Source organism: Nycticebus coucang, chromosome 2 (genome assembly GCF_027406575.1).
Source record: "Nycticebus coucang isolate mNycCou1 chromosome 2, mNycCou1.pri, whole genome shotgun sequence".
In the NCBI taxonomy this organism is placed as follows: domain Eukaryota; kingdom Metazoa; phylum Chordata; class Mammalia; order Primates; family Lorisidae; genus Nycticebus; species Nycticebus coucang.
This window is the reverse complement of record NC_069781.1, coordinates 164,007,688-164,016,045: the sequence shown is the minus strand read 5'-3', so window position 1 is coordinate 164,016,045 and position 8,358 is coordinate 164,007,688. Positions and strand designations below refer to the sequence as shown.

The window sequence follows — 8,358 nt, the reverse complement described above, 5'->3', positions numbered from 1 at the left end:
AAAAAATATAGTAACTTCCTCCCTAGCCCTGGTGAGTTACCATCATGATGTAAAGCAACAGCCTGGTATTCTGTGGAGTTACACAGCTGTGCCTTTAGCTGTGTGGTGTAAGGCAAATTGCATCACCTTTCTGAGAATCATTTTCCTCAAATGTAAAACAAGAGTGGTGACATCCCATTGAGCTTCAGAATCTTGCACTTAACCCAGAAATTTCCTCAAGTATCGCTTAGGCTCCTAGTGATAGGGAGCTTATTCCAGTGGCAGTGAGGACTGTTTCCTTCTGTGCTGTGCTATTGGAAAGTTCTTTCTTATGCTCAGCTGAAATTGTTTTCCATTGTTCATTCAGGACATGGATACTCCTGCACTATGCCAAACCATCAGGAAGGCAGGATAGCCCCTTACTTCCACCCATATCCTATTTATAAGTTTCCATTTTATTCATCCTACTATGCTGTGCATGTTAAACCATTTAAGAACATTTTGTTTTAAAATGTAGCAAATGAACTAGTTATCACGTGTTCTGAACCACTGCTCATGGCCTTTTGCAAAATAATAAGGGGAAAGGAGGAAGAGAAATGAAAAAAAACCATCCATATGTGTGCATGTGTGTGCATGTGTGTACGTGTGGGCGTGTGTGACAGTTTTTATTTCTGTGGCTGCTCCTTCGGCCATGGTTAGTATTTATAGCTTCTTTCCTCTGCTGTTGACACTGCACTAACTTTCCCCTTATCTATTATATCCACTAATTAAGGCTCTTTATCAGGTGTGTAACCCCAATCTTTATTCCTCTATAGTCTAACTACATAGTTGTTTTTTTTTTCTTCCATCTTAGGTGCTGCAATCTCCTGATAACTTTTATTTATTTATGTTTTGGAGGCAGGGTCTTACTCTGTCACCCTGGCTGGAGTGTAATGGGTTGATCATAGCTCACTGCAGCCTCAAAGTCCTGGGCTCAATTCATCCTCCTGCCTCAGCCTTCTGAGTAGCTGGGACTAATGTGGCTAATTTTAAAATAGTTTTTAGAGTCAGGGTCTCACTATATTACCCAGGCTGATCCTGAACTCTTGGGAATCCTCTCGACTTGGACTCTCAAAGTGCTGGGATTGCAGATGCAAGCCTTCCTGTTAAATTTTGCTGTTGCACATGAGAATACTAAAATTCACCCAAGAGAATCTTTTAGGTTCCAGAATTGTTTTATGATCTATTTTCTATTGAAAGGAACTCAAATTTTCTATTGATGACCAGGATCAATCATCTAGCTGTGGTATTAACTATGTCACCCCCGTGGGTTTAGTGTTGTAACAAACTTGATGTGGACAGAAGGCCATTGCAATCATCAATTTAGTGGAATAATCGTAGTATCCCCTGATAAAAATATTTTTTCATTGAGAACTAGAACTTTCAAAGCAAAATGGTTCCAAGTTGGGACAGGGAACACATTTTCTGTAAATCGGTACAATAGGGAATGGATTTGTTCCCAGACCCATATATTAGTTGCTTACTTAAAGCATACCTGCATATTTTAAGACATAGCCCCAACCTCTCAGGCGATTTTTTCTTAACAAGCCCAATAACTGAGTTTTCAGTGGGCCATTCCACCATGCCAGGATATTGGATGCTTTGAGAAATAATGAGCTGCATTGTTAAGACCATTGGATTCCAGAGTACAAACCAATTGCTACACTCCTTTTGCCATAAAATGAGTTCTCTGTTCAGAAGCATGGTGGTAAATAAAATAAAGCATTCTGTTAGTGCATGAATGGTGGTGTTGAAACTATATTGATGGGGCAGGAAGGACAAATCTCATCAAGAGTATGTGACTTACAGTGAAGGCAAATCGTGGTTCATTCCATCTTTGATGAAAGGGACTCAACGTAATGAACTTGCTGTAGGCTGCTTCCCCCTCAAAATGATGTAGCTATGAGGTTAAAATGGGCATATACAATTTACTGCTATAAAATCTTAACATGATCATATCCATTAGGTTATTTGGTGGTAATTTATTCTAAAGAAATAATCAGATACAAAGTAAGTTTTTTTTCCCCCCCAAGGTCATCATGAGTTTAATGTGGAAGAAAGGTGCTTAGACAATGGTAACTGAAGAGTCACTGTGGCTTTCTTTTTTTCATGCCCAGATTTTATTTTATTTTTTTTTATTGTTGGGGATTCATTGAGGGTACAATAAGCCAGTTACACTGATTGCAATTGTTAGGTAAAGTCCCTCAATTTTATTTTTTTTATTTTATTAAATCATAGCTGTGTACATTAATGTGATCATGGGGCACCATATACTAGTTTCATAGACCGTTTGACACATTTTCATCACACTGGTTAACATAGCCTTCCTGGCATTTTCTTAGTTATTGTGCTAAGACATTTACATTCCACATTTACTAAGTTTCACATATACCCTTGTAAGATGCACTGCAGGTGTAATCCCACCAATCCCCCTCCCTCCCCTCCCTTTCTTCCTTCCCCCATTCTTAGGTTGTAACTGGGTTATAGCTTTCATGTGAAAGCCATAAATTAGTTTCATAGACAAAGAAAGTTCTTTATGCCCAAAGGTTATCAGTCAAAGAATTACCTGTATTAGCAAAACCTGGAGAACACCAGCAGCATCCCACAACGAGGGATTCAATTGCATGCATAAATTCAAGGCCTTATTACACAACACTTAATAACAGTGAGTAACAAATTCTTACTGTTAAGTAGAAAAAAAAAAAGAAGGATAAAATAATTGTGTACAGAAGGTAACCTAATTATTAAGGTAAAGAAAAACCTATATATAATTGAGAAAGAAAAGTTTGGAAAGAACCCAATCTAATCAGTTGTCGAATCTTTTCATTTGCTCTTGCTAAATACCTCCTGACACCCTGAACTTCCTTCCCTCTTCATTACTTTCATCTTTTTTCCTGCTCATTGTTACCTCTCCTCTTGAGGACAAAACACCCCCTGACAGACTCTCCCCTTGCCTCATACAAATGCATTCTCTACACTACAGTCAGAAGGATTCTTTTAGTATTCACTTTAATATGAATTTGACTATAGAATTTTTCTTGCTTAAAATTTCTTGAATGGCTCTTCATTTCTTTAAGAGTAAATTCTAAAATCTTTAATATGCCTACAAAGTCTATCAAAGAGTTGGTCACAGCAAACCTCTCCAGCCTTGTCATTTCTTCTCCTATCCACCCTATCTACTCTGAGTTTATGGTCAGCCTCCCATCATTCCCTTGACCTTGAATGTTGTCAATGGTGGGTTTTAGGAAATAGGCTATATATGTGTTTATATCTTTCTTCCTCTTGTCCTGTTTCTGTTTTGCCTTCTTAAATATTTGTCATAGAATAAAAAACTCTGCTAAGTAAAATATAATTAATATTAAAGTCATAAATGCCTTCTAAGTGATATTTTTCCTTTTACTCCCTAGGCGAGGAAGATTTATAAAAGGGAAATCATTTCAAGGGTTGACTAATCAGACTAAGAATTCCAGGCAGAATGCCTACTGCTGTACAGAAAGAAAAAGAGAGACTAAGTATCTGTGTCACCCATTTATAATTATTTCATAATTATGAAACAAGTTGAGAAAACATTACCATAAGGCTGACGGGACTCAGAATACATCTTCATAAAAGAAGATTATGTGGTTTCTGTGAAAAGAGTGAAGGAGGAGTGCTGTCTCCTTCTTCATGGTTTGGAGTGCAAGAGTCCCCTAATCCCAAGACTCACCCTGTAGCCTCCTGCCTTCCACCCAGCAAGTGATCTCAACAGGAATCCCTGTGGGGAATTCCCCAGGCTCCTGGGCAGGGGTCAAAATCCTAGCTCTGTCACAGCATTGCTGCCACCAACCAAATTTTTAATCCATGAAGAAGATCTTTAGTGTATTTTCTTTTCTTTTTTTTTTAATTTTAATGATTCAGTAGAAAAGGTGATTCTTAGATCCTGTTTCTTCCACATCAGTTAAGTTCCTTCACAATGATTCAAAAATGTTGGAAGTGGCCATGGGCTGTACGCCTGTCCCTCTGCTGGGTTGTTGTGTTGGGTGGTACAACAACTCTCTCCCTTCTGACTCTCGTTTCAGCCATCCTGATCCATAGGCTCTATTAAAGAGGATTCTGTCTCAGCACCCTCAGGATGAACAATGAATAGCATGCAGTGTTATTACTGGACTCCTTCTAGGAGAGGCATAAGCAATCCATGATTTGATGATCACCTGATTTCAGGGTTTCTGTTTCTGTTGGTGGTGGTGGTCCTGAACTCTGCAAAGGGTTTTCAGCTTCTATAACTGCATGAATACTTCCTAGGTGCCAGAGCAACATCAGATACTAACTCCATTATTATTATACTTCCCCAGAGACTCCTTCCTGGATGTCCTTGATCCCTTCCAATTGCCTATTGTAGGCTCTCATAACCATACACTCTCATTATACATTTACTTGTGTGATTTCTTTGTGTCTCTCATACTGAGAGCTCTACAAAGAAGGGAATTATAGCCTTTGTTTTTTTATTCATCCACTCTCTCCCTTTGTGATTTTACTCACCATTCTCTCTCTTTTCTTTCTTTCTTTACTTTTTTTATTCAGTGTTTATAAAGACTGTAAAAAATTGCCAATGCTGACTATATTGCAGTTGTCATGGTAGGGTATTGGGAAAAGTTTTAAATGAGCAATAATCATGCCTCAGATAAACCTCATTGGCTATGATACTGCTAGTGTGAGCTTCACCATTGTATCTGCAACGTCTAACCCAGCAGAAGGCACAGGGCTGGGGTTCAGTTCACTCTTGTTGAATGAATGAATAGGTAAAGCTTACCCAAGGAGTTCTAATTTAGGTAACAATGTACCTGCCATTGGACTAATCATCCCAGAGGGAATGAAAAAAAATTATGGGCACAATATAAGGGGAAAAATACCCAGAGGAACCAAACACTAGCCAAAAGAAGTCATAAAGCAGTAAGGATTTAATCCTTGAATAAAGGAACCCACACTGGATAACACGCACATTTATTTTTCCTTTGAGGGGAAATAGTGAGTATGGCAGGTAGAACTCAGGCCCCATCTTTTGGGTTAGAGAACAGAGTTTTTGAATTTCCAGAAATCCTGGAACATTGAAGAGGAAAATTATCAGAATGAATATAGCTACAGAAAGGAAGATCCCAAAATTAATATACAGTTGTCACTCCATATCCGAAGGGATCTAGGACCGCACCCATCTCCCATCTAAAATCTACACATACCCAAGCCCCTTATATAAAATGGTGAAGCATTTGCATATAATCTATATATACATACACCTGGATATGTGACATCATCTCTAAATATGTCTTAAATGCTATATAAGTAATTGTTATACTGTATTGATTTTTAAATTTGTATTATTTTATTGCTGTATTTTTTTTCCAAATAATTTTGATCTGCAATTGATTGAATCCATGAAAAAGAACTGTGGATACAGAGGGCCAACTGCATGAATTCCTCTCTTGTCTGACTCCTTAACTGTGCATATTTGGATGAGATTCCACAGGTCCCAGAGGCAATATAAACAGCTTGAAGGATGGAAGAACTAAGCAGAGATTTAATCTGCTGCTCACTAGAGAGGAGCAAGCATTTGAAGTTAAACTACCTTTATGTGAGAGGGGTTTGGTAATATCTTTGGCTTTTCATCAAAACTCTAGAAAGGCCATTTCTTAAAAGTAAAGACTATTTTTGAGAACTAAGACATTTGCCCTAGGACTAAATCAACATATATCACCTAAACAAAGCCTAAAACTAGGTTGTTGCAGGATCAACATGATCTATGAACAATATGTTAAACTTCTAGAACAAATAAACAACACTGTTTCAAATAAATCAGCAAAATTAAGTCTAAACAACAAACATTAAAAATAATGCCACACAATTTAAAAAAAATCATTAGATGTATGAAGAAACAGGACAATATGACCCTTGGTAATGAGGAAAGAAGTCAATAAAAACAAACCCACAAATGACCAAAGATTGGAATTAGCAGCTGATCATCCCCAAATAACCAATAGAAAAATTTTAAATAAACAGATAAAATAAATAAAGAAATGGCAATTTTTAGAAAAGATATAGAAACTTAGAAACATGAATCAAATAGAGATATTATATAAATAAATACCCGAAATTAAAATTAATTGTATGAGATTAATATCAGATAGGGTTCCACAAAAGAAAGTACTCACAAATTTAAAGATACATTAAGAAAATTTACTCGCCCATCAATATATGAGTGGATAAATAAAATGTGATATCTGTAAAAAAAAGAAAAAAAAAGAAAATTTACTCAAAGAAAAAAGAGAAAGACTGAAAAATCCAAATAAGTAAACAAATAACCCTCTCCAGCATACAATTGAATCCCAGAAAGGGAGAAGAGTGAGAATTGGACAGGAAAATTAAAAAATGAAGAAATATTGGCAGAACCATCTCAAAGTTTTGTATCTTAGTTCTCAAAAATAGTTTTACACACACACATAGATATGAGAATCCCAGAAAATCCCAGGCAGAGGGGGCAGAGTGGACATCTACAGGAAAGTCTGAAGAAGAAAGACAGCAGATTTTTTTATTAAAAAAGAAAGAAAGAAAAACACTGGGAGCAAGAAGATAAAAGACTAACATCTTAAATGTCAAGGCAAGGGATGAAGTGTGCGGAGGCACTATCAGATAGATTGCTTCACCAACTGAAAATGTCTTTTTATAAATAAAGACATCTTTCAGATAAGCTTTAGACAGAATCTGAGAAATATATTCAGACTCATACGATCAGAAATGTTCAAGAAAGCTCTTTAGGCTGAATGTAAATTATACCAAATGAACATTTGAATATAAAAGTATGGGAGGAAGAACACTAGAAATATTAAATATGAGGAGTTGTATTTTACTTTTGCAAATGTTATAAAATGTCATGGACTTTTAAAGCAAAAATAATTAACAAAGTGGTAGATTCTAACCAAGGAGAAATAAATTACTTGATGATAGCATTATATATTTTACATTATATGTAGAGTGATACAATGTTAATCTGATTTACACTTAGATACCCTTAGGATAAATATTGTTATCATTAGAACAAACATTAATGGAAAGAACTGAATAAGACCAAACAAAAAAAGTCAATAGAGGAGATAGTATGGACAAATAAACAACAACAACAAGATTAACTCAAGAGAAGATGGGAAACCAGGAACAAAACAACCAAGAACTAAAGAATTAATAGCAAGCTACAATATGTAATCCAAATAAGATTATTACTTACATGCAAATGAATTAAACATTGTAAACTGAAGATAGGGTTTATCATACTGGATATAGAGGATGAATCAAAGACATGTTTTTAATATATACAATTTAGCTATAAAAGACACAGATGAATTGAATGCACAACAGAACCTCAGGCCATTTGTGAATATAAACATGAAGATGCTCATATTGTGGGTTGGGCAAAGCAGCCTTCAAGGCAGGGAACACCATCACATACAATGACAGTATTATTTCAAAATCATAAAGGGTCCATTATTTAAGAATATTTAGACATCCTAAATGCCTATGCAATGAATAACAATGCTCCAAAATACATAAAGAAAAAAATGGACAAAATAAATGGACAAATAATAGTACACAATGATTTTGGGACTATTCAATTACAGTTGATGGGACAAGTAGAGAGCATTGCAGAAAGAATGTGGAAGACTTGAGAACAGGGTTAACCAGGTTGAGCCTACAACTTTACAGGACACATGTCCTTGTGAAGTGCATATGGGGTATTTATAAAAATAGGCCACTTTCTGGCTCTTAAAACAAGTCTCAATGAATGTGAACTATTCAGAATCATGGAACATGGTCTCTGATAAGAGTAGAATAACATTTGAAATTCCTAGCAATAAGATATGGGGGAAAGCCCCAAATATTTGGAAATAGAAGAAAAAATCAAAAGGAAGGTTAAATATATTTTGACACAGATGATAATAAAAACATACTAAAATTTCTGGGAAGGAAGTGACTAAATGGTTAGAGATGAATGGATAGCTAGGAATGTTTATATTAGAAAAGGATAGGTTTAAAATTGGTGACCTATGCTTCTATCATTTAAAGGAAATAAAAGAGCAAACTAATTTCGGAATAAGTAAAAAAAAAAAAAAAGGAAACAATAAAGATGACAGAAGCTAGACTAATAGTGACCACTAGAGGAAGTCAACAAGGTGAAACTTTGTTCTATAATAGCATTTCCAGACTAACTAAGAAAAAAAGAGAGACAATATAGATTACTAATAGCAGTCTAATAGAGACATGACTGTTAGTGATTTTCAGACTCTTCTCAGGGTTGATAATTTGCCAGGAGGACTC

At 35.8% G+C, this 8,358-nt stretch overlaps 1 non-coding gene across 1 annotated transcript; it reads right to left on the bottom strand.

Annotated features, from left to right (window-relative positions):
- Positions 1–4,578: 4,578 nt before the first annotated feature.
- Positions 4,579–4,715, bottom strand: LOC128579937 (U4 spliceosomal RNA). Its single transcript, XR_008378308.1, has one exon. It is a non-coding gene; the product is annotated as a U4 spliceosomal RNA (small nuclear RNA).
- Between the last annotated feature and the right edge of the window lie 3,643 nt (positions 4,716–8,358).